At 42.3% G+C, this 26,788-nt stretch overlaps 1 long non-coding RNA gene across 1 annotated transcript; it reads right to left on the bottom strand.

The window, feature by feature from the left end:
• Window positions 1-10,552: 10,552 nt before the first annotated feature.
• On the bottom strand, window positions 10,553-14,113 carry LOC147974961 (uncharacterized). The gene is made up of 3 exons (XR_015602002.1): window positions 13,836-14,113; window positions 12,189-12,263; window positions 10,553-10,875 (listed from the first exon to the last, which is right to left on the bottom strand). It is a non-coding gene; the product is annotated as an uncharacterized LOC147974961 (long non-coding RNA).
• Window positions 14,114-26,788: the final 12,675 nt, after the last annotated feature.

A 26,788-nucleotide genomic window follows, 5' to 3' on the forward strand; every position in this document is an offset into this window, starting at 1 on the left:
CTCCAATAAGTTCTACAGCTACAAGATGGAGGAGAATAGTTCTGTCATTGAGCATATACTCAAGATGTCTGGGTATAATAATCACTTGATTCAACTGGGAGTTAATCTTCCGGATGATAGCGTCATTGACAGAATTGTCCAATCACTGCCACCAAGCTACAAGAGCTTCGGGATGAACTATAATATGCAAGGGATGGATAAGACGATTCCCGAGCTCTTCACAATGCTAAAGGCTGCGGAGGTAGAAATCAAGAAGGAGCATCAAGTGTTGATGGTCAATAAGACCACCAGTTTCAAGAAAAAGGGAAAAGGGAAGAAGAAGGGGAACTTTAAGAAGAACAACAAGCAAGTTGCTGCTCAAGAGAAGAAACCCAAGTCTGGACCTAAGCCTGAAACTGAGTGCTTCTACTGCAAGCAGACTGGTCACTGGAAGCGGAATTGCCCCAAGTATTTGGCGGATAAGAAGGATGGCAAGGTGAACAAAGGTATATGTAATATACATGTTATTGATGTGTACCTTACTAGAGCTCACAGTAGCACCTGGTTATTTGATACTGGTTCTGTTGCTAATATTTGCAACTCGAAACCGGGACTACGGATTAAGCGAACACTGGCCAAGGACGAGGTAACGATGTGCGTGAGAAATGGTTCCAAAGTCGATGTGATCGCGGTCGGCACGCTACCTCTACATCTACCTTCGGGATTAGTATTAGACCTAAATAATTGTTATTTGGTGCCAGCGTTGAGCATGAACATTATATCTGGATCTTGTTTGATGCGAGACGGTTATTCATTTAAATCAGAGAATAATGGTTGTTCTATTTATATGAGTAATATCTTTTATGGTCATGCACCCTTGAAGAGTGGTCTATTTTTTGATGAATCTCGATAGTAGTGATACACATATTCATAATGTTGAAGCCAAAAGATGCAGAGTTGATAATGATAGTGCAACTTATCTGTGGCTCTGCCGTTTAGGTCATATCGGTGTAAAGCGCATGAAGAAACTCCATACTGATGGACTTTTGGAACCACTTGATTATGAATCACTTGGTACTTGCGAAGCGTGCCTCATGGGCAAGATGACTAAAACACTGTTCTCCGGAACTATGGAGAGAGCAACAGATTTGTTGGAAATCATACATACAGATGTATGTGGTCCGATGAATATTGAGGCTCGTGGCGGATATCGTTATTTTCTCACCTTCACAGATGATTTGAGCAGATATGGGTATATCTACTTAATGAAACATAAGTCTGAAACGTTTGAAAAGTTCAAAAAAATTCAGAGTGAAGTTGAAAATCATCGTAAAAAGAAAATAAAGTTTCTACGACCTGATCATGGAGGAGAATATTTGAGTTACGAGTTTGGTCTACATTTGAAACAATGTGGAATAGTTTCGCAACTCACGCCACCTGGAACACCACAGCGTAATGGTGTGTCCGAACGTCGTAATCGTACTTTACTAGATATATGGTACGATCTATGATGTCTCTTACTGATTTACCGCTATCATTTTGGGGTTATGCTTTAGAGACGACCGCATTCACGTTAAATAGGGCACCATCGAAATCCGTTGAGACGACGCCTTATGAACTATGGTTTGGCAAGAAACCAAAGTTGTCGTTTCTGAAAGTTTGGGGCTGCGATGCTTATGTGAAAAAGCTTCAACCTGATAAGCTCGAACCCAAATCGGAGAAATGTGTCTTCATAGGATACCCAAAGGAGATTGTTGGGTACACCTTCTATCACAGATCCGAGGGCAAGACATTCGTTGCTAAGAATGGATCCTTTCTAGAGAAGGAGTTTCTCTCGAAAGAAGTGAGTGGGAGGAAAGTAGAACTTGATGAGGTAACTGTACCTGCTCCCTCATTGGAAAGTAGCTCATCATAGAAATCTATTCTTGTGACGCCTACACCAATTAGTGAGGAAGTTAATGATGATGATCATGAAACTTTAGATCAAGTTGTTACTGAACCTCGTAGATCAACCAGAGTAAGATCCGCACCAGAATGGTACGACAATCCTGTTCTAGAAGTCATGTTACTAGACCATGATGAACCTACGAACTATGAAGAAGCGATGGTGAGCCCAGATTCCTCAAAATGGCTTGAGGCCATGAAATCTGATATGGGATCCATGTATGAGAACAAAGTGTGGACTTTGGTTGACTTGCCCGATGATCGGCAAGCAATTGAGAATAAATGGATCTTCAAGAAGAAGACTGACGCTGACGGTAATGTTACTGTCTACAAAGCTTGACTTGTTGCGAAAGGGTTTCGACAAGTTCAAGGGATTGACTACGATGGGACCTTCTCACCCGTAGCGATGCTTAAGTCTGTCCGAATCATGTTAGCAATTGCCGCATTTTATGATTATGAAATATGGAAGATGGATGTCAAAACTGCATTCCTGAATGGATTTCTGGAAGAAGAATTGTATATGATACAACCGGAAGGTTTTGTCTATCCAAAGGGAGCTAACAAAGTGTGCAAGCTACAGTGATCCATTTATGGACTGGTGCAAGCCTCTCGGAGTTGGAATAAACGCTTTGATAGTGTGATCAAAGCATTTGGTTTTGTACAGACTTCTGGAGAAGCCTGTACTTACAAGAAAGTGAGGGGGAGCTCTGTAGCATTTCTGATATTATATGTGGACGACATATTACTGATTGGAAATGATATAGAATTTCTGGATAGCATAAAGGGATACTTGAATAAGAGTTTTTCAATGAAAGACCTCGGTGAAGCTGCTTATATATTGGGCATTAAGATCTATAGAGATAGATCAAGACGCTTAATTGGACTTTCACAAAGCACATACCTTGACAAAGTTTTGAAGAAGTTCAAAATGGATCAAGCAAAGAAAGGGTTCTTGCCTGTCTTATAAGGTGTGAAGTTGAGTAAGACTCAATGCCCGACCACTGCAGAAGATAGAGAGAAAATGAAAGATGTTCCCTATGCTTCAGCCATAGGCTCTATCATGTATGCAATGCTGTGTACCAGACCTGATGTGTGCCTTGCTATAAGTCTAGTAGGGAGGTACCAAAGTAATCCAGGAGTGGATCACTGGACAGCGGTCAAGAACATCCTGAAATACCTGAAAAGGACTAAGGATATGTTTCTCGTTTATGGAGGTGACAAAGAGCTCATCGTAAATGGTTACGTTGATGCAAGCTTTGACACTGATCCGGACGATTCTAAATCGCAAACCGGATACGTGTTTACATTGAACGGTGGAGCTGTCAGTTGGTGCAGTTCTAAACAAAGCATCGTGGCGGGATCTACGTGTGAAGCGGAGTACATAGCTGCTTCGGAAGCAGCAAATGAAGGAGTCTGGATGAAGGAGTTCATATCTGATCTAGGTGTCATACCTAGTGCATCGGGTCCAAGGAAAATCTTTTGTGACAATACTGGAGCAATTGCCTTGGCGAAGGAATCCAGATTTCACAAGAGAACCAAGCACATCAAGAGATGCTTCAAATCCATCCGGGATTTAGTCCAGGTGGGAGACATAGAAATTTGCAAGATACATATGGATCTGAATGTTGCAGACCCGTTGACTAAGCCTCTTCCATGAGAAAAACATGATCAGCAGCAAGGCTCCATGGGTGTTAGAATCATTACAGTGTAATCTAGATTATTGACTCTAGTGCAAGTGGGAGACTGAAGGAAATATGCCCTAGAGGCAATAATAAAGTTATTATTTATTTCCCTATATCATGATAAATGTTTATTATTCATGCTAGAATTGTATTAACCGGAAACATAATACATGTGTGAATACATAGACAAACAGAGTGTCACTAGTATGCCTCTACTTGACTAGCTCGTTGATCAAAGATGGTTATGTTTCCTAACCATAGACATGAGTTATCATTTGATTAACGGGATCACATCATTAGGAGAATTATGTGATTGACATGACCCATTCCGTTAGCTTAGCACACGATCGTTTAGTATGTTGATATTGCTTTCTTCATGACTTATACATTTTCCTATGACTTTGAGCGCTTTGCTGAAATGATTAGACCTATCTTTTTGCGTATGCGATTAACTGATATGCTCAAAATGAATGTTTATGCTTGCTAATTATACTTCTAAGGGTGGAATACCAAAGAAACTTGGAGATCCAGGAGTACCCACTATACCATGCTCCATTAAAAAAAACTATGTTAAAACTGCTTTATGTGATCTTGGAGCCGGTGTTAGTGTTATGCCTCTCTCTTTATATCGTAGACTTGATTTAAATAAGTTGACACCTACTGAAATATATTTGCAAATGGCTGATAAATCAACTGCTATACCTGTAGGTATTTGTGAGGATGTGCCTGTTGTGGTTGCAAACGTTACTATTTTAAAGGACTTTGTTATTCTTAATATTCCCGAGGACGATAGTATGTCCATTATTCTTGGAAGACCCTTTTTGAATACTCCATGGGATGTTATTGATTGCAACAAAGGCAATGTCACTTTTCATGTTAATGGTAATGAGCATACGGTACACTTTCCGAGGAAACAACCTCAAGTCTACAGTATCAATTCTATTGGAAAAATTCCATCGATTATTTTTGGAGGTTTTGAATTTCCTCTTCCTACTGTCAAGAAGAAATATGATATTCTTATTATTGGGGATGTGCATATCCCCGTTGATGTAACTTAGTGTTATTCGAAATTTCTCCGGTTCCATGTTATTCGGAATGAGTTTGTTAACAAGACTTGATCAACCTTGTTAATGGATTCCTTTTGATGATCATGAGATGGATGAAGTTAGAAAGCACAACCTTCTGTACCCCCTTTTTACTTTCTGTTATTTATATTAAATAAAATAAAAATAGTATTTTCTGTCTGTTATCTGAATTATCCGTGCAATATAAAAATACCCTGAAAATAAAAGTTCTCCAAATGCCCTGAAATTTAAATATGATTTTTTCTGAAATATTTGAGAATATTTGGCACTGAGAACACAGCTGTGGGGGGGCATCCACCTGGCCACGAGGGTGGAGCGCGCGCCCTACCCCCTGGGCGCGCCCCCTTCCTCGTGGGCCCACGGTGGCCCCCCTCCACTTATTCCTGCACCCACACACTCCTTCTTCCTCCCACAAACACGAATATCCAGCTCAAGCACGAGTCCTAGCTCATTTTGCTGCGATTCTCGATCTCCTTGCTCAAAGCACCTCTCACAAAACTGCTTGGGGGGTTGTTCCTTGATATGTGACTGCTCCATTGGTCCAATTAGTTTTTGTTCTAGTGCTTTATTCATTGCATATTTTTGCTGCTTAGGTGACCCTGTTCTTGAGCTTGCATGTCAAATTTATATGGTCAAAAGTAGTTTTGATGCATGATATAGGCTCTAGGCACTTGTAGGAGTAGTTGCTACCAATTTTGTTGAGTCTGATTTACTTTTATTTTGAAGTTACTAAAAATTTCAGAATTTTTCAGAAAATAATGAAGAGATTTTTGAGGGGCTCATCGAGACGAAGCTCAAAGGAAAAGAAAAATAAAGAGGCACAGACACCCAAATATAATCTGCCTTGCACCGCAGAGGTTTGGCCGTGTGAATGGCCCTCCGATGATTTCTTGAGAGCAACCGGGATTTATGAGGATTTTTATGAATTGGCTAAGAATGCAGGCCTCACCGACTTCCTCCGCGACCAACGCAAACAATATCTCTTACTCACCAATACTTTTATGCAAAACTTCTACTATTATCCTAAGGAATCACCTCCTTCAATAGAGTTTCATTTATATGATGTGGTTAAGAGAATGTCATTGTATGAATTTTGCAGGGTTTGCAAAATACCTTTCGAGGGTAGCTTAGAGGAACCACATCGTAAACATGTGGATGGGTTTATTGACACTATCACTGTAAGGGAAACTAGGAAGGTTTCCTGTAGCGACCAGACCTCAAATGGTCCAATCTCTGTGCTTCGGTGTCATCCCTAGATCAGTAATGCTGACACCACACAGTATCTGAAGGATTTATAGCAGAGTAGCAATCACACCGTTATTACATCGAGTGTCTCCAAAGATAACTTATTACAATAAAAATGGCTTAAGGCCATCTAATAACGATAACAACGGAAGGCTTGGAAGATAAGTGAGTCCATCAACTCCAACGGCATCACTGAGTATAGAACCACGACCTAAAACTCCTTAATCGTCGTCTGAAAAGTCTGCAACATTAACGTTGTAGCCCGAAAACGGGTCAGCACATGGAATATGCTGGCAATGTAACACATAGGGAATAATGGAATGAAACAGCTATACTATATGCATATTTGGCTGGTGGAAAGCTCTATGGTTACAGTTTTTCGTAAAGCCAATTTTTCCCTACTACAAAGGAATAAATTTATTTAACTATTATGGTGGTTGTTAAACATTGAGAATGGTTGACAGCATTCTCAATCCCAATTAAACATCATCATTAAACAAACCCAACAAAATTAATCTTTAGAGTAACATGTTGAGATTCACATGATAATCCAGGTACTAGATACTCAAGATGTCCATAACCGGGGACACGACTAACCATGATTAGTTTATACACTTACGCTCGGAAAAAAACAAAAGGACTACTAAACGGACTCCAAAAATCCCGAAATAAATTTTCCCCGGCATCTAAAATCAAGCCGCACAGGATGAACATTTATTTGGGGCCTAAATGCAATTTTGAAAAACACGCTTTTTTCCTAAATTCAAATAAAATAGCAAATAAAACCAAATAAAATCTTATTTGATTTTTTTATTAAATCCTCAATATTTCTTTATTTTGGGAAAGTCATTTTATTCCCTCTCTCATATTTTTGTAATAAAAATAATTGAAGATAAAATAAGTAAAATCAAATGATCCTATTTTCAAAATTTGAGAAAACTCAAATATGAAAATAACGAAATCCCCAACTCTCTCCAGGGTCCTTGAGTTGCGAAAAAAATTCTAGGATCAACCAAAATGCAATAAATATGATATGCAATGATGATCTAGTGTATAACAATTTGGGATGTTACATTTCCGATGCAAGAATCACTAGCATACATTTTTCTGTTTTACGCTACTTTGCAATATTTGCTAGTCGTTGCTTAATTGATCGCGTAAACTGTGGAAACCTTAGTGTTCCTGATATTTTTATTTTGTTCCATGGCTTATTTCGTGATGACACTGTTAGTATGGGAGGTATTATTGCTAAACGGTTAAGTCTGAACCGTACAAAAGTACCCATCTTTGGTGGTATCTATACTTCACGCCTTGCTGCACACTATAACATACCTATTAGGCACTATGAAAAAGAATAAAAATTGTTGCCTACTGTTTATTTAGATTATAAGAGTATGGTAGCGCATGATTTTATTACAAAGAATAGGGAAGGGGAGCTGAAATACAAATTGTTCTTTGATAAACGTCATCCTGAGACTATCACCTTGCCTGCTCCTTCCTTGTTTGATTTATCTATAGGCCAGTACCTCGTCTCACCAGAGGACATTCACGCTTACCGGAACCCTACATCAGCCACAGAGCTAGAGTTGGAACCACAGTTTGATCCTCCACGACAGTCTAATTACCTGTGGGATCCGGAGATGATTGCCAACCAGTGGCAATCAGAGTCTTCTTCATCTCAGTATGACCCCAACTATTATTTTGGATATCCTCTAGGCTAGCCGTGGCCATAGACCAACTTAGGCCAAAAGCCTAAGCTTGGGGGTGTATGTATTTCTCACCGACATTACATTCATGTTCACACACTCATTGCTAGATGTCGGTGCTCATACTTTTTCATTGTATTATCCATGGTAGTTTATTTTTTTTTCTTGCTTTCTTCTTGTGTGTTTGATAAACCTTAAGAAAAACAAAAAAGTTAGTTGTAGCCTTTAATCAGCTTAATTTCCATGTTTATAGTAGTAATTAAAAATAAATCCCAAAAAGATTTCATGTTCTTCTTTTGCTTGTTGGAAGCTTTCCCGTGTAAATAGTTTTATTTCTTTTCTTTTCTTTGGGGGTCGATAGGAGAAGACCATGATTAAATTGTTAAAGTGGCTCTTATACGCATTATTGTTGACCTGACAAAAGAGCCCATGTTGCCTTGTCTTCTCCTGTTTATTGAATGCTTACAGATTCCAGCTTAGTCCAATGCACATGCACTATTATCATTATTCACATCATTCGGTCGTGCAAGTGAAAGGCAATTATGACGATATATGATGGACTGACTGAGATGAGAGAAGCTGGTATTAACTCGACCTCTCTTGTTTTTGTAAATATGATTAGTTCATCGGTCCTGATTCAGCCTATTATGAATAAACATGTTTACAATGACAATTAGAGATTATAGTTGCTTATGCCATGCTTAATTAGCTAGGAGCTTATAATGATTTACCTTGCATGCCAACATGCTATTAAAATTGTTGTGATGTGGTATGATGGGGTGGTATCCTCTTTTGAATGATTTAAGTGACTTGACTTGGCACATGTTCACGCATGTAGTTGAAACAAAATCAACATAGGCTTCATGATATTTATGTTCCTGGTGGATTATATCCTACTCATGCTTGCACTCAATGTTCATTGACTTTAATGCATGTTCATGGCTGTTGTCGCTCTCTAGTTGGTTGCTTCCCAGTCTTTTGCTAGCCTTCACCTGTACTAAGCGCGAATACTGCTTGTGCATCCAATTCCATAAACCCCAAAGTCACGCCATATGAGTCCACTATACCTTCCTATATGCGGTATCTACCTGCCGTTCCATGTAAATTTGTATGTGCCAACCTCTAAACCTTCAAATAAACATTCTATTTTGTATGCTCGAATAGCTCATGTATCAACTAGGGCTGTCCGTATCTTCCATGTTAGGCGGGTTATTCTCAAGAGGAGTGGACTCCGCTCCTCACTCATGAGAAAATGGCTGGTCACCGGGATGCCCAGTCCCATGCTTTATGCACACTAAATCAAAATAATTGCAAACAAAACTCCCCCTGGGACTGTTGCTAGTTGAAGGCACTCGTTGTTTCGAGCAAGCCATGGATTAATGCTTGTTGGTGGAGGGGGAGTATAAACTTTACCATTCTGTTTGGGAACCGCCTGTAATGTGTGTAGCATGGAAGATATTGCCATCTCTTGGTTGTTATGTTGACAATGAAAGTATAACGCTTAAAATATTATTCATCTCTATTTCGAAACCGAGCTCTGGCACCTCTACAAATCCCTGTTCCCTCTACAAAGGGCCTATCTATTTACTTTTATGTTGAGTCATCCTCCTCTTATTAAAAAGCACCCATTGGAGAGAACCTCTGTCATTTGCATTCATTACTGCTTAGTTTACATTGAGTATGACTTGACTGGATCTCTTTTACCATGAATTACAATGTCTAGTCAGTCCTTGATCTTTAAAAGTGCTCTGCATTTATGCTTTGCGGTCTTAGAAAGGGCTAGCGAGATACCATCTTGTTATATCATATTATGATTGTTTTGAGAAAGTGTTTTCATCCGAGTTTTATTATTATTGCTCGGTAGTTGATTATGCCATTGATATGAGTAAACATGAGACCTGCGTGTTATTGTGAATATGGTTAGTTCATAATCTTTGCTGAAAACTTGAATGCTGGCTTTACATATTTGCAATAACAAGAGCAAATAGAGTTTGTAAAAGTTTTTCTTTATCACTTTCAGTTTATCAACTGAATTGCTTGAGGACAAGAAAAGGTTTAAGTGGGTTCAATGTTGATACGTCTCCGTCGTATCTACTTTTCCGAACACATTTGCCCTTCTTTTAGACTCTAACTTACATGATTTGAATGGAACTAACCTGGACTGACGTTGTTTTTAGCAGAATTACCATGGTATTATTTATGTGCAGAAACAAAAGTTCTCGGAATGAACTGAAACTTCACGGAACGTCTCTTTGAAAATAATAAAAAATCCTTGCAAAAGATGAAGACCAGGGGGGCCACACCCTAGCAACGAGGGTGGGGGCGCGCCCCCTACCTCATGGGCCCCCCTGAAGCTCCTCTGACCTCGACTCCAAGTCTATATATTCACTTTCGGGGAGAAAAAAATAAGAGAGAAGGATTCATCTCGTTTTACGATACGGAGCTGCCGCCAAGCCCTAAAACCTCCCGGGAGGGCTGATCCGGAGTCCGATCGGGGCTCCAGAGAGGGGAATCCGTCGCCGTCGTCATCATCAACCATCCTCCATCACCAATTTCATGATGCTCACCGCCGTGCATGAGTAATTCCATCATAGGCTTGCTAGACAGTGATGGGTTGGATGAGATTTATCATGTAATCGAGTTAGTTTTGTTAGGGTTTGATCCCTAGTATCCACTATGTTCTGAGATTGATGTTGCCATGACTTTGGTATGCTTAATGCTTGTCACTAGGGTCCGAGTGCCATGATTTCAGATCTGAACCTATTATGTTTTCATGAATATATGTGACTTATTTATCCTATCTTGCAAGTCTATAGTCACCTACTATGTGTTATTGTGACGCCCTCGATTTGACAGTACACTAATCATACACGCAAATGTGTATGATCAAGATCAGGGACTCACGAGAAGATATCACAACACAACTCTACAAATAAAATAGGTCATACAAGCATCATATTACAAGCCAGGCGCCTCGAGGGCTCGAATATAAGAGATCGATCATAGACGAGTCAGCGGAAGTAACAATATCTGAGTACAGACATAAGTTAAACAAGTTTGCCTTAAGAAGGCTAGCACAAACTGGGATACAGATCGAAAGAGGCGCATGCCTCCTACTTGGGATCCTCCTAAACTACTCCTGGTCGTCGTCAGCAGGCTGCATGTAGTAGTAGGCACCTCCAATGTAGTAGGAGTCGTCGTCGACAGTGACGTCTGCCTCCTGGGCTCCAACGTCTGGTCGCAGCAATCGGGTATAGGAAAGGGGAAAAGGGGGAGAAAAGCAACCGTGAGTACTCATCCAAAGTACTCGCAAGCAAGGAGCTACACTACATATGTATGCATTGGTATCAAATGAAAAAGGGGTATCATATGTGGACTGAACTGCAGAATGCCGGAATAAGAGGGGGATAGCTAGCCCTTTCGAAGACTACGCTTCTGGTAACCTCCATCTTGCAGCAGGAGAAGAGAGTAGATGGTAAGTTCACCAAGTAGCATCGCATAGCATAATCTTAACCGATGATCCTCCCCTCGTCGCCCTGTGAGAGAGCGATCACCGGTTGTATCTGGCACTTGGAAGGGTGTGTTTTATTAAGTATCTGGTTTTAGTTGTCATAAGGTCAAGGTACAACTCCAAGTCATCCTGTTACCGAAGATCACGGCTATTCGAATAGATTAACTTCCCTGCAGGGGTGCATCACATTTCCCAACACGCTCGATCCCCTTTGTCCAGACACACTTTTCTGGGTCATGCCCGGCCTCGAAAGATCAACACGTCGCAACCCTACCTAGGCACAACAGAGAGGTCAGCACGCCGGTCTAAATCCTATGACACAGGGGTCTGGGCCCATCACCCTTTGCACACCTGCACGTTGCAAACGCGGCCGGAAGCAGAACTAGCCCTCTTAATACAAGAGCAGGCTTACGGTCCAATCCGGCGCGCGCCGCTCAGTCACTGACGTCACGAAGGCTTCGGCTGATACCACGACGTCGAGTGCCCATAACTGTCCCCGCGTAGATGGTTAGTGCGTATAGGCCAGTGGCCAGACTCAGATCAAATACTAAGATCTCGTTAAACGTGTTATCTTGAAATAACTATGAACGCCGACCAGGGCCAGGCCCACCTCTCTCCTAGGTGGTCTCAACCTGCCCTGTCGCTTCGCCAAGATCCACACAGAGGGCCGTCGGGAAAGTATGTCCTTCCAGCCCCTAATTCACGAATCAACCGCGGGTACTCTTCGAGCCATCCCGACTTTAGTCATCACATGTATCATGTATAAAGTATATAGTATATACCCGTGATCACCTCCCGAGTGATCACGGCCCGATAGTATAGCATGGCAGACGGACAAGAATGTAAGGCCACTGATGATAAACTAGCATCCTATACTAAGCATTAGGATTGCAGGTAAAGGTAACAACAATAGTAGCAAGGACAGGCTATGCATCAGGATAGGATTAACGGAAAGCAGTAACATGCTACACTAACTCTAATGCAAGCAGTAAAGAGAAGAATAGGCGATATCTGGTGATCAAAGAGGGGGGCTTGCCTGGTTGCTCTGACAAGAGAGAGGGGTCGTCAACACCGTAGTTGTAATGGGTAGCAGCAGCGTCGGTCTTGGTGTCTAGCGAGAGAAGAGGGGGGAGAAATAATAAATATTAAACAAACAGATGTATATCGATGCATGACATGACAAGTAACGGTGCTAGGTGTGCCCTAACGCGGTATGAGGTGATAACGGTGAAGGGGGAAAACATCCGAGAAAATACCCCTGGTGTTTTGCGTTTTCGGACAGATGAAACGGAGGGAGAAAGTTGCGTGTTCGCTATGCTAGGAATGTGTGGCAGACGAACGGGTTGCGTATCTGGATTCGTCTCGTCGTCCTGAGAAACTTTCATGTACAAAGTATTTTCATTCGAGTTACGAATTATTTTATATGAATTTCTAAAGTTTATTTTATTTTCTAGAATTTATTCTTATTTTGAAATTAATCAGTAAAATACTTTTGTCCCCTGATGCTATGGTAGCCAAGGTGTTGGGGCTGGGTTGACCCAGTCAACAATTGATTGGTCAATAAATGAATAGTGTAGGGGGCCACATGGCATTGACTTAGACATTCCTCCTAAAATTGCTTTTTTTTAAACTAACAATGGGTCCACATGTCATCTACTATTAGACTAACTTACCACTAATTTTAATCCTAAGCTATACTAGTTAAACAAGGGCCGGCCACACACCACACACATACAGCCCCCACACAGAGTGCTAGAGGTTAAAACTGTTTTCTGTTAACAAAAGATAGCATTTTGTGATTTTCATAGTATTTAATACATGCATCAAATGGATTTAGTCCAGTGGGATAAAATGAAGTTTGTCAAGCATACTACCTACCCATATTTTTGTTGGACCTGTTAACAATTATTTAATCTATGTTTAGGGGTTGTACAAAGGGCTAATCAATGCAATATTCATAAAGCTAGCCATAGCTACAGTACTCATCAGTATTAGTACAAGCGGTAGCTCTGTGGCGGAGCAAGCAGCAGTAGTAAGTTCAGCAAAGTAGCAGCAGTCAGCGGCATGGCGCGGACGCGGCCAGGCAACGCCGCGCACGGCCGGATCCGTCCCGGGTCGTGTTGCCGGAGCTAGCGGCAGGCAGAGGCGGAGGCAAGGCCGAGCGTGGGCGGGAGGCTGCGGAGGCGCGCGCGTCCGGTGGTCAGGAGCAAGCGGCCCCGCGGGGGAGGGCTGCCGCGGATGCAAGGCTGGAGCGGCACGGTCAGGCGAGGCGCAGGACGGCCGCAGCACGAGCAGTGGCACATGGGTGAGCGCGGCCATGGCTCCGGCGGCTGCGACCCGACATGACAGAGCACGCGACTGGGGTAAGCCGCGGCTGCAGCGGGGCAGCCGGGTTGGGCGCGGGCGGCGGGCGTCGGGCAGGGACGCCGCAGCGAGGGAAGGCGTCCGAGCAGCAGTAGAGGAAAGGCGAGGTCATGCGATGGCACGGGTGAGGTGGCTGCAAACGGGTGCGCCCTGGGTGTGGCGCGCGCGGTCGGACGCGGCCAGAGGTCCACGGCAGGCGTGGTAGGAGTAGGACGTGTGCGACACAAGCATGAGGTATGGCCATGGCGACCTTGCCGAATGTGGGTGGTTACGGCGATGGAATCAAGCGAAGGAAAGGGGGGAAGGGGCGGCAGCTTACATCGGGTGCAGTGAAGGGCTTGACGGAGACGGGGACGCTGCGGTGGCAGGGGATCGACCGGTGATGCGTGCCGACCGCGGGGAGGAAGAAGATGCGTGCGACGGGGAACAACTCCACGGCTTTGCTCCGATGGCGTGGGCAACGAAGACGAAGGTGCGAGACGTCCGGGACGCGATGGTGCAACACGGGGTGGCCGGTGGTTACGCGGACGGCGACGCCATGGCTACGGGTGGTTCGGGTTCGTCCAGATCGAGAAAAGGGGCAAGATAAGGGGGTTCTGGCGTGCTAGGGTTTGCAGGGGGTTGAGACGACCTTGTAGGACGCCGGTGCGTCGCTCGATGGCCGGCACGTGGCCGATCCGTCCATTGACGCCGCGGGCGCGTCTCCTGTGAACAGGAGGTAGTAGGAAACCTCCTGGTGGGCTAGGTTAGGTACTGGCCCTTTGGGCTTCAAGTGTACAGTAGTTAGGTTTCCCCCATTTGTTTATTTTTTTGCCTCTATTTATTCTCTGTTTTTTTATTCACCACAGTTTGGCACTTCTTTTAAATACCAATTGAATTTTATTCATCATAAAACTTGTCACTTAAATAATTCACAATATTTTGGAATGACATACAAAGGTTGAGGTCAATTGGAATTGTATAAATATTTGCTTATTTTGAAAAAGTTATTTTATTTGCTCTCGGACCACTTTATAAATTCCTGGGGATTAATTGGTGGGTTAAATAAGGTTGGGTTCAACATGACAACTGATCAGGGGAATTATTGAATAATGCGAACATTTTAGTTTTAAAGTTTGATAACTTTTACTGTTTGATTTTATTTTAAATTTGAATTTGAATCATTTTTGAACCATCGCGACATCGACAACAGTAATCCTGGTGACGTGGCATCATTAACAGGGAATTACTGTAGCTTAATTATTCGGGCGTTACAGTTATGATCCGGCAACCCCGAAGTGACAATAATCGGGACCACTCCCTGTGATGACCGTAGTTTGAGGAGTTATGTATTCACTATGTGTTAATGCTTTAGTCCGGTACTCTATTAAAAGGAGGCCTTAATATCCCTTAGTTTCCATTAGGACCTCGCTGCCATGGGAGGGTAGGACAAAATATGTCATGCAAGTTCTTTTCCATAAGCATGTATGACTATATTCGGAATACATGCCTACATTACATTGATGAATTGGAGCTAGTTCTGTGTCACCCTAGGTTATGACTGTTACATGATGAACCACATCCGGCATAATTCTCTATCACTGACCCATTGCCTACGAGCTTCCCATATATTGATCTTCGCTTATTTACTTTTGCGTTGCTATTGCTATCATCACTACAAAATACCAAAAACATTACTTTTGCTATCGTTACCTTTGGCTACCGTTACCACTACTATCATATTACTTTGCTACTAAATACTTTGCTGCAGATATTAAGTTTCCAGGTGTGGTTTAATTGACAACTCAGCTGCTAATACCTGAGAATATTCTTTGGCTCCCCTTGTGTAGAATCAATAAATTTGGGTTGAATACTCTACCCTCGAAAACTGCTGCGATCCCATATACTTGTGGGTTATCAAATGTACATAAAGATGAGGCGTTACTGGTAACGGCAGTCTTAAATGCCTTAAAGATTACAGAGTGAACGCTCGCCCGTTGCCATTCCAGATGACTCCTGGTCTTCAATAGGTCGAGTGCATTCTTGTATGGTCGAGTGGTCGATTGGTCGAGCGACTTCAGGAAGGAGGGGTCTCTGATGTCTACTACACAACCTTCTTCTTGTAGACGTTGTTGGGCCTCCAAGTGCAGAGGTTTGTAGGACAGTAGCAAATTTTCCTCAAGTGGATGGCCTAAGGTTTATCAATCCGTAGGAGGCATAGGATGAAGATGGTCTCTCTCAAGCAACCCTGCAACCAAATAACAAAAAGTCTCTTGTGTCCCCAACACACCCAATACAATGGCAAATTGTATAGGTGCACTAGTTCGACGAAGAGATGGTGATACAAGTGGTATATGGATAGAGATAATAGTATTTGTAATCTGAAAATATAAAAACAGCAAGGTAACGACTGATAAAAGTGAGCATAAACGGTATTGCAATGATAGGAAATAAGGCCTAGGGTTCATACTTTCGCTAGTGTAAGTTCCCTCAACAATAATATCATAATTGGATCACATAAGTATCCCTCAACATGCAACAAAGAGTCACTCCAAAGTCACTAATAGCAGAGAACGAACGAAGAGATTATGGTACGGTACGAAACCACCTCAAAGTTATTCTTTCCAATCAATCCGTTGGGCTATTCCTATAGGTGTCACAAACAACCCTAGAGTTCGTACTAGAATAACACCTTAAGACACAAATCAACCAAAACCCTAATGTCACCTAGATACTCCAATGTCACCTCAAGTATCCGTGGGTATGATTATACGATATGCATCACACATCAGATTTATCTATTCAACCAACACAAAGGACCTCAAAGAGTGCCCCAAAGTTTCTACCGAAGAATCACGTCGAGAACGTGTGTCAACCCCTATGCATAGGTTCTCAATGTCACGAAACCCGCAAGTTGATCACCAAGACATTCATCAAGTGTTCTCAAATCTTTAAAGACTCAGTCCGATAAGATAACTCCAAAGGGGAAATTCACTTCATTACAGGAGAGAAGAGGGGGACGAGAAACATAGGATCCAACTATAATAGCAAAGCTCGCGATACATCAAGATCATATCATCTCAAGAACATGAGAGAGAGAGAGAGATCAAACACATAGCTACTGGTACATACCCTCAGCCCCGAGGGAGAACTACTCCCTCCTCGTCATGGAGAGCGCCGGGATGATGAAGATGGCCACCGGTGAGGGTTCCCCCTTCGGCAGGGTGCCGGAACAGGGTCCCGATTGACTTTTGGTGGCTACAGAGGCTTGCGGCGGCGGAACTCCCGATCTAATCTCTGTTCTGGAAGTTTTAGGTTACGTAGGTATATATGGGTGCAGGAGGTACGTCGGTGGACCAAGGGGGGGCCATGAGGCAGGGGGCGCGCCCCCGGGGGGTGGGCGCGTCCCCTATCCTCGTGAGCTCCTCCTTCATCTTCTGACGTAGGGTCCAAGTCTATCCGGTAGGTTTCGTTCCAAAAATAACTTCTCCAGTTGATTCCGTTCCGTTTCGACTCCGTTTGATATTCCTTTTCTTCAAAACACTGAAATAGGCATAAAACAGCAAATCTGGGCTGGGCCTCCGGTTAATTGGTTAGTCCCAAAAATAATATAAAAGTGGATAATAAAGCCCAATATTTCCCAAAACAGTAGATAATATAGCATGGAGCAATCAAAAATTATAGATATGTTGGAGACGTATCAAGCATCCCCAAGCTTAATTCCTACTCATCCTCGAGTAGGTAAATGATAAAAAAGATAATTTTTGATGTGGAATGCTAGTTGGCATAATTTTAATGTAATTCTTCTTACTTGTGATATGAATATTCAGATCCGAAAGATTCAAGACAAAAGTTCATATTGACATAAAAATAATAATACTTCAAGCATACTAACTAAGCAATTATGTCATCTCAAAATAACATGGCCAAAGAAAGTTCATCCCTACAAAATCATATAGTTTAGTCATGCTCCATTTTCGTCACACAAGAATGCTCTCATCATGCACAACCCCGATGACAAGCCAAGCAATTGTTTCATACTTTAGTAATCTCAAACTCATAAACTTTCACGCAATACATGAGCGTGAGCCATGGATATAGCACTATGGGTGGAATATAATAATGAGGGGGTTATGTGGAGAAGACAAAAAGGAGAAAGTCTCACATCAACGAGGCTAATCAATGGGCTATGGAGATGCCCACCGATTGATGTTAATGCAAGGAGTAGGGATTGCCATGCAACGGATGCACTAGAGCTATAAATGTATGAAACCTCAGTAAAAGAAACTAGTGGGTGTACATCCAACTTGCTTGCTCACGAAGACCTAGGGCACTTGAGGAGGCCCATCGTTGGAATATACAAGCCAAGTTCTATAATGAAAAGTTCCCACTAGTATATGAAAGTGACAAAACAAGAGACTCTCTATCATAAAGATCATGGTGCTACTTTGAAGCACAAGTGTGGAAAAAGGATAGTAGCATTGTCCCTCTTTTTTTTGTTTGGCCTTTCTTTTTTTATCTGGCCTTTCTTTTTTTATTTGTCCTTTCTCTTTTTTTATTTGGCCTTTCTTTTTTTATTTGGGACAATACTCTATTGAATGATGATCATCACACTTCTATTTATTTACAACTCAATGATTACAACTCGATACTAGAACAAAGTATGACTCTATATGGATGCCTCCGGCGGTGTACCGGGATATGCAATGAATCAAGAGTGACAAGTATGAAAAAATTATGAACGGTGGCTTTGCCACAAATACTCTGTCAACTACATGATCATGCTAGAAATATGACAATGATGAATGTGTCATGATGAACGGAATGGTGGGAAGTTGCATGGCAGTATATCTCGGAATGGCTATGGAAATGCCATAATAGGTAGGTATGGTGGCTGTTTTGAGGAAGATATAAGGAGGTTTATGTGTGAAAGAGCATATCATATCAAAGGGTTTGGATGCACCTGCAAAAGTTTGCGCCAACTCTCAATATGAGAAAGGGCAATGCACGGTACCGAAGAGGCTAGCAAGGATGGAAGGGTGAGAGTGCGTATAATCCATGGACTCAACATTAGTCATAAAGAACTCACATACTTATTGCAAAAATCTACAAGTCATCAAAAACCTCGGCACTACGCGCATGCTCCTAGGGGGATAGATTGGTAGGAAAAGACCATCGCTCGTCCCCGACCGCCACTCATAAGGAGGACAATGAAATAACACCTCATGTTTTAAATTTGTTACACAACGTTTACCATACGTGCATGCTACGGGACTTGCAAACTTAAACACAAGCATTTCTCAAATTCACAACTACTCAACTAGCACAACTTTTATATCACTACCCCCATATCTCAAAACAATCATCAACCATCAAACTTCTCTTAGTATTCAACACACTCATAAGAATTCTTACAAATCTTTTATGCTTAGCATATTAGGATTTTAAGCAAATTACCATGCTATTTAAGACTCTCAAAATAATATAAGTGAAACATGAGAGTTCATCTATTTCTTCAAAATAAAACTACCACCATGCTCTAAAAGATATAAGTGAAGCACTTAGAGCAAACAACAAACTACTCCGAAGGATATAAGTGAAGATCAATGAGTAGTCGAATAATTCTGTAACTATGTGAAGACTCTCCCATTTAATAATTTCAGATCTTGGTACTTTATTCAAACAGCAAGCAAAACTAAATAAAATAAAATGACGCTCCAAGCAAAACACATATCATGTGGCGAATAAAAATATAGCTCCAAGAAAAGTTACCGATGAACGAAGACGAAAGAGGGGATGCCTTCCGGGGCATCCCCAAGATTAGGCTCTTGGCTATCCTTGAATATTACCTTGGGGTGCCTTGGTCATCCCCAATCTTAGGCTCTTGCCACTCCTTATTCCATAGTCCATCGAATCCTTACCCAAAACTTGAAAACTTCACAACACAAAACTTAACAGAAAACTCGTAAGCTCCGTTAGTATAAGAAAATAAATCACCACTTCAAGGTACTGTAATGAACTCATTCTTTATTTATATTGGTGTTAAACCTACTGTATTACAACTTCTCTATGGTATATAAACTATTTTACTAGCCATAGATTCATCAAAATAAGTAAACAACACATGAAAAAACAGAATCTGCCAAAAACATAACAGTCTGTAGTAATCTGGATCAAACGTATACTTCTGGAAATCATAAAATTCTCAAATAAATTTCTGGACCTGAGGAATTTATCTATTAATCATCTGAAAAAAGAATTAACTAAATATCACTCTTCAAATAAAAATGGCAGCATTTCTCGTGAGCGCTAAAGTTTCTGTTTTTTACAGCATGATCAACAAGACTTTCCCAAAGTCTTCCCAAAGGTTCTACTTGGCACAAACACTAATTAAAAGAATAAAACCACATCTAAACAGAGGCTAGATGAATTATTTATTACTAAACAGGAACAAAAAGCAAGGAACTAAAATAAAATTGGGTTGCCTCCCAACAAGGGCTATCGTTTAACGCCCCTAGCTAGGCACGATGATTTCAATGATGCTCACATAAAGGATAAGAATTGAAACATAAAGAGAGCATCACGAATAACATGGCTAGCACATTTAAGTCTAACCCACTTCCTATGCATAGGGATTTTGTGAGCAAACAACTTGTGGGAACAAGAGTCGACTTGCATAGGAAGGTAAAACAAGCATAACTTTGAAACTTTAAGCACATAGAGAGGAAACTTGATATTATTGCAATCCCTACAAGCATATGTTCCTCCCTTATAATAATTTTTAGTAGAATCATGAATGAATTCAACAATATAACCAGCACCTAAAGCATTCTTTTCATGATCTACAAGTATAGAAAATTTACTACTCTCCACACAAGCAAAATTCTTCTCATGAATAATAGTGGGAGCAAACTCAACAAAATAACTATCATGTGATTGAAAATTAAGATCAAGATGACAAGTTTCATGGTTATCATTATTCTTTAAAGCATACGTGTCATCACAATAATCATAATAGATAGGAGGCATGCTTTCATCATAATAAATTTGCTCATCAAAGCTTGGGGGACAAAAAATATCATCTTCATCAAACATAGCTTCCCCAAGCTTGTGGCTTTGCATATCATTAGCATCATAGATATTCAAGGAATTCACACTAACCACATTGCAATCATGCTCATCATTCAAATATTTAGTGCCAAACATTTTATAGATTTCTTCTTCTAGCACTTGAGCACAATTATCCTTTCCATCATACTCACGAAAGATATTAAAAAGGTGAAGCGTATGAGACAAACTCAATTCCATTTTTTTGTAATTTTCTTTTATAAACTAAACTAGTGATAAAACAAGAAACTAAAAGACTCGATTGCAAGATATAAAGATATACCTTCAAGCACTCACCTCCCCGGCAACGGCGCCAGAAAAGAGCTTGATGTCTACTACACAACCTTCTTCTTGTAGACGTTGTTGGGCCTCCAAGTGCAGAGGTTTGTAGGACAGTAGAAAATTTCCCTCAAGTGGATGACCTAAGGTTTATCAATCCATAGGAGGCATAGGATGAAGATGGTCTCTCTCAAGCAACCCTGCAACCAAATAATAAAGAGTCTCTTGTGTCCCCAACACACCCAATACAATGGCAAATTGTATAGGTGCACTAGTTCGACGAAGAGATGGTGATACAAGTGGTATATGGATAGAGATAATAGTATTTGTAATCTGAAAATATAAAAACAGCAAGGTAACGAATGATAAAAGTGAGCATAAACGGTATTGCAATGATAGGAAATAAAGCCTAGGGTTCATACTTTCGCTAGTGTAAGTTCCCTCAACAATAATATCATAATTGGATCACATAGTTATCCCTCAACATGCAACAAAGAGTCACTCCAAAGTCACTAATAGCAGAGAACGAACGAAGAGATTATGGTAGGGTACGAAACCACCTCAAAGTTATTCTTTCCAATCAATCCGTTGGGCTATTCCTATAGGTGTCACAAACAACCCTAGAGTTCGTACTAGAATAACACCTTAAGACACAAATCAACCAAAACCCTAATGTCACCTAGATACTCCAATGTCACCTCAAGTATCCGTGGGTATGATTATACGATATGCATCACACAATGTCAGATTTATCTATTCAACCAACACAAAGGACCTCAAAGAGTGCCCCAAAGTTTCTACCGAAGAATCACGACGAGAACGTGTGTCAACCCCTATGCATCGGTTCCCAATGTCACGAAACCCGCAAGTTGATCACCAAGACATTCATCAAGTGTTCTCAAATCTTTAAAGACTCAGTCCGATAAGATAACTCCAAAGGGGAAATTCACTTCATTACAGGAGAGAAGAGGGGGAGGAGAAACATAGGATCCAACTATAATAGCAAAGCTCGCGATACATCAAGATTGTATCATCTCAAGAACATGAGAGAGAAAGAGATCAAACACATAGCTACTGGTACATACCCTTAGCCCCGAGGGATAACTACTCCCTCCTCGCCATGGAGAGCACCGGGATGATGAAGATGGCCACCGGTGAGGGTTCCCCCTTCGGCAGGGTGCCGGAACAGGGTCCCGATTGACTTTTGGTGGCTACAGAGGCTTGCGGCGGCGGAACTCCCGATCTAATCTCTGTTCTGGAAGTTTTAGGTTACGTAGGTATATATGGGTGCAGGAGGTACGTCGGTGGACCGAAGGGGGGGCCATGAGGCAGGGGGCGCGCCCCAGGGGGGTGGGCGCGTCCCCTATCCTCGTGAGCTCCTCCTTCATCTTCTGACGTAGGGTCCAAGTCTATCCGGTAGGTTTCGTTCCAAAAATAACTTCTCCAGTTGATTTCATTCCGTTTCGACTCCGTTTGATATTCCTTTTCTTCAAAACACTGAAATAGGCATAAAACAGCAAATCTGGGCTGGGCCTCCGGTTAATAGCTTGTGGCTGCACACGGAAGTTTCTAGCATGAATAATCTCATAATCCCTTTGAGCCTGGGTGGAGGTCCAAAAGAAAACAGGCAATCATGGAATACCCAGGTGCCTCAATCCACCTAGATGTGTGTTTAGGTTGCCACCTTAAGCAAACCATTAATTAACAAAGCTCACATCTGTCATGGATACACTCACCCAATCCACGTCTACTAGCATAGCATAGCAATAGTAAGCAAACGTAGAAGTAACTCCCAAATGTTTGATAATTAGACAGGTAATAGGTACTACCTCAACTACTTCCCAAACCCACAATTTAATTAGATCCTAATCATGCAATGTGTAAGGATTGATCTAATGCAATAAAACTGGTTAGTAGGAGGTATGATCAAAGTGTTACTTGCCTTGCTGATGATCCGGGAAACCTAGCGATTCGAAGTAACAGGCGGCGCACTCCGGGTACTCGATCGCAAACAAACAAGCACATAATAAGTACTCAAGTAATGCACAGGTAAAACTCAAATAAGATATTTAACCAGAAAGTTCAACTTAAGAACTCCGGTTGGCAAAAAGAATCGAATCGAACGAAGCAACGAAAGACAAACGGCAAAAGAAACAGGCTTCGTTTACTATTCTAGATCTAAGGCAATTTTTACACAAGCAAAAACTTGTTTAAGTTGGTTAAACGGAAAGAGGGTTTCGGGACGAAACTCCAGGCGCTTGAATCGCCTGATTCCGATAAACGAGCGAAAAGATAAACTAAAACGAAAATCGGATCAGAAATCGCGATCAGAAAATCGCGGATTTAATCCGAGAAAAAGAAAAACGACGAACAGTTTAACGAATGAACGTTCGTTAACTGAATCTAAACGAAGAACGTGTTCGTCAAAGCGAACGAACGAGCGAACGCTCGCTAATTAGCCTAAACCGGAAAAATCAATCTAAAGAAAAAACGAAACAAAAAAAAAGACCGACGAAAACCGAACGGTTTTTCTGAGAAAACCGGCGGCGGGATCGAGGTAAACCTCGGGCGGTGGGACGGCGGCGGCGGCTCCGGCGAGGCGGCGGCGGCGGCGGGGTCCGGCGGGGCGGCGGCAGCGGGCGGCGGCGTCGGGCGCGGCGGCGGCGGCGGGTGGCGGCGTGGGCGGCGTCGGGCGGCGTCGGGCGTGGGCGGCTAGGGCGGTGGCGGGCGGCGGCGTCGGCGGCGGCGGCGGGCGGCTAGGGTTTCGTCCCGGGGTGGGCCGACGGCTTATAAAGGCTGGGTCCGGGGGAGTCCGGGCCTAGCACGACCCGTAGGTCGGTTCAGACGTTTTTTTTAAAAACTTACGCTCGAAAAAAAACAAAAGGACTACTAAACGGACTCCAAAAATCCCGAAATAAATTTTCCCCGGCATCTAAAATCAAGCCGCACAGGATGAACATTTATTTGGGGCCTAAATGCAATTTTGAAAAACACGCTTTTTTCCTAAATTCAAATAAAATAGCAAATAAAACCAAATAAAATCTTATTTGATTTTTTTATTAAATCCTCAATATTTCTTTATTTTGGGAAAGTCATTTTATTCCCTCTCTCATATTTTTGTAATAAAAATAATTGAAGATAAAATAAGTAAAATCAAATGATCCTATTTTTAAAATTTGAGAAAACTCAAATATGAAAATAACGAAATCTCCAAATCTCTCCTAGGGTCCTTGAGTTGCGAAAAAAATTCTAGGATCAACCAAAATGCAATAAATATGATATGCAATGATGATCTAGTGTATAACAATTTGGGATGTTACATTTCCGATGCAAGAATCACTAGCATACATTTTTCTGTTTTACGCTACTTTGCAATATTTGCTAGTCGTTGCTTAATTGGTCGCGTAAACTGTGGAAACCTTAGTGTTCCTGATATTTTTATTTTGTTCCATGGCTTATTTCATGATGACACTGTTAGTATGAGAGGTATTATTGCTAAATGGTTAAGTCTGAACCGTACAAAAGTACCCATCTTTGGTGGTATCTATACTTCACGCCTTGCTGCACACTATAACATACCTATTAGGCACTATGAAAAAGAAGAAAAATTGTTGCCTACTGTTTATTTAGATTATATGAGTATGGCAGCGCATGATTTTATTACAAAGAATAGGGAAGGGGAGCTGAAATACAAATTGTTCTTTGATAAACGACGAAGAGATGGTGATACAAGTGGTATATGGATAGAGATAATAGTATTTGTAATCTGAAAATATAAAAACAGCAAGGTAACGAATGATAAAAGTGAGCATAAACGGTATTGCAATGATAGGAAATAAGGCCTAGGGTTCATACTTTCGCTAGTGTAAGTTCCCTCAACAATAATATCATAATTGGATCACATAGTTATCCCTCAACATGCAACAAAGAGTCACTCCAAAGTCACTAATAGCAGAGAACGAACGAAGAGATTATGGTAGGGTACGAAACCACCTCAAAGTTATTCTTTCCAATCAATCCGTTGGGCTATTCCTATAGGTGTCACAAACAACCCTAGAGTTCATACTAGAATAACACCTTAAGACACAAATCAACCAAAACCCTAATGTCACCTAGATACTCCAATGTCACCTCAAGTATCCGTGGGTATGATTATACGATATGCATCACACAATGTCAGATTTATCTATTCAACCAACACAAAGGATGTTGGGGAACGTAGCAGAAATTCAAAATTTTCCTACGGATCACCAAGATCTATCTATGGAGAGACTAGCAACGAGGGAAAGGAGAGTGCATCTACATACCCTTGTAGATCGCTAAGCGGAAGCGTTCAAGTGAACGGGGTTGATGGAGTCGTACTCGTCGTGATTCAAATCACCGATGACCAAGTGCCGAACGCACGGCACCTCCGCGTTCAACACACGTGCAGCCCGGTGACGTCTCCCACGCCTTGATCCAGCAAGGAGAGAGGGAGAGGTTGAGGAAGACTCCATCCAGCAGCAGCACGGCGGCGTGGTAGTGATGGAGGAGCGTGGCAATCCTGCAGCGCTTCGCCAAGCACCACAGAAGAGGAGGGAGAGAGAGATGCAGGGCTGCACCAACGAGAGATCGAATCGCGTGTGTTCTGGGCAGCCCAATGCCTCAATATATATAGGGAAGGGGAGGGGCTGCGCCCCCTCTAGGGTTCCCACCCCTAGGGGGGGCGGCAGCCCTAGATGGGGAGGCAAGGGGGCGGCCAAGAGGGGATGGGAGAGGGAGGCGCACCAATATGGGCCCTAAGGCCCATATCCCATTAGGGTTTGCCCCCTCTCCATCTCTTAGGCGCATGGGCCTTAGTGGGGCTGGTGCCCTTGGCCCATGTAGGCCAAGGAACACTCCCTACAGCCCATGTGGCCCCCCCGGGGCTGGTGGCCCCACTTGGTGGACCCCCGGGACCCTCCCGGTGGTCCCGGTACGTTACCGATAAACCCCGAAACTCTTCCGGTGACCAAAACAGGACTTCCCATATATAAATCTTTACCTCCGGACCATTCCAGAACTCCTCGTGACGTCCAGGATCTCATCCGGGACTCCAAACAACATTCGGTAACCACATACAAACTTCCTTTACAACCCTAGCGTCATCGAACCTTAAGTGTGTAGACCCTACGGGTTCGGGAGACATGCAGACATGACCGAGACGTTCTCTGGTCAATAACCAACAGCGGGATCTGGATACCCATGTTGGCTCCCACATGTTCCACGATGATCTCATCAGATGAACCACGATGTCAAGGACTTAATCAATCCCGTATACAATTCCCTTTGTCTATCGGTACGATACTTGCCCGAGATTCGATCGTCGGTATCCCGATACCTTGTTCAATCTCGTTACCGGCAAGTCTCTTTTACTCGTTCCGTAACACATCATCCCGTGATCAACTCCTTCATCACATTGTGCACATTATGATGATGTCCTACCGAGTGGGCCCAGAGATACCTCTCCATTTACACGGAGTGACAAATCCCAGTCTCGATTCGTGCCAACCCAACAGACACTTTCGGAGATACCTGTAGTGCACCTTTATAGTCACCCAGTTACGTTTTGACGTTTGATACACCCAAAGCACTCCTACGGTATCCGGGAGTTGCACAATCTCATGGTCTAAGGAAATGATACTTGACATTAGAAAAGCTTTAGCATACGAACTACATGATCTTGTGCTAGGCTTAGGATCGGGTCTTGTCCATCACATCATTCTCCTAATGATGTGATCCCGTTATCAACGACATCCAATGTCCATGGTTAGGAAACCATAACCATCTATTGATCAACGAGCTAGTCAACTAGAGGCTCACTAGGGACATGGTGTTGTCTATGTATCCACACATGTATCTGAGTTTCCTATCAATACAATTATAGCA

The sequence above is a fragment of the Triticum urartu genome, chromosome 4A (genome assembly GCF_056163025.1).
Source record: "Triticum urartu cultivar PI428250 chromosome 4A, HENAU_Tu73, whole genome shotgun sequence".
In the NCBI taxonomy this organism is placed as follows: Eukaryota; Viridiplantae; Streptophyta; class Magnoliopsida; order Poales; family Poaceae; genus Triticum; species Triticum urartu.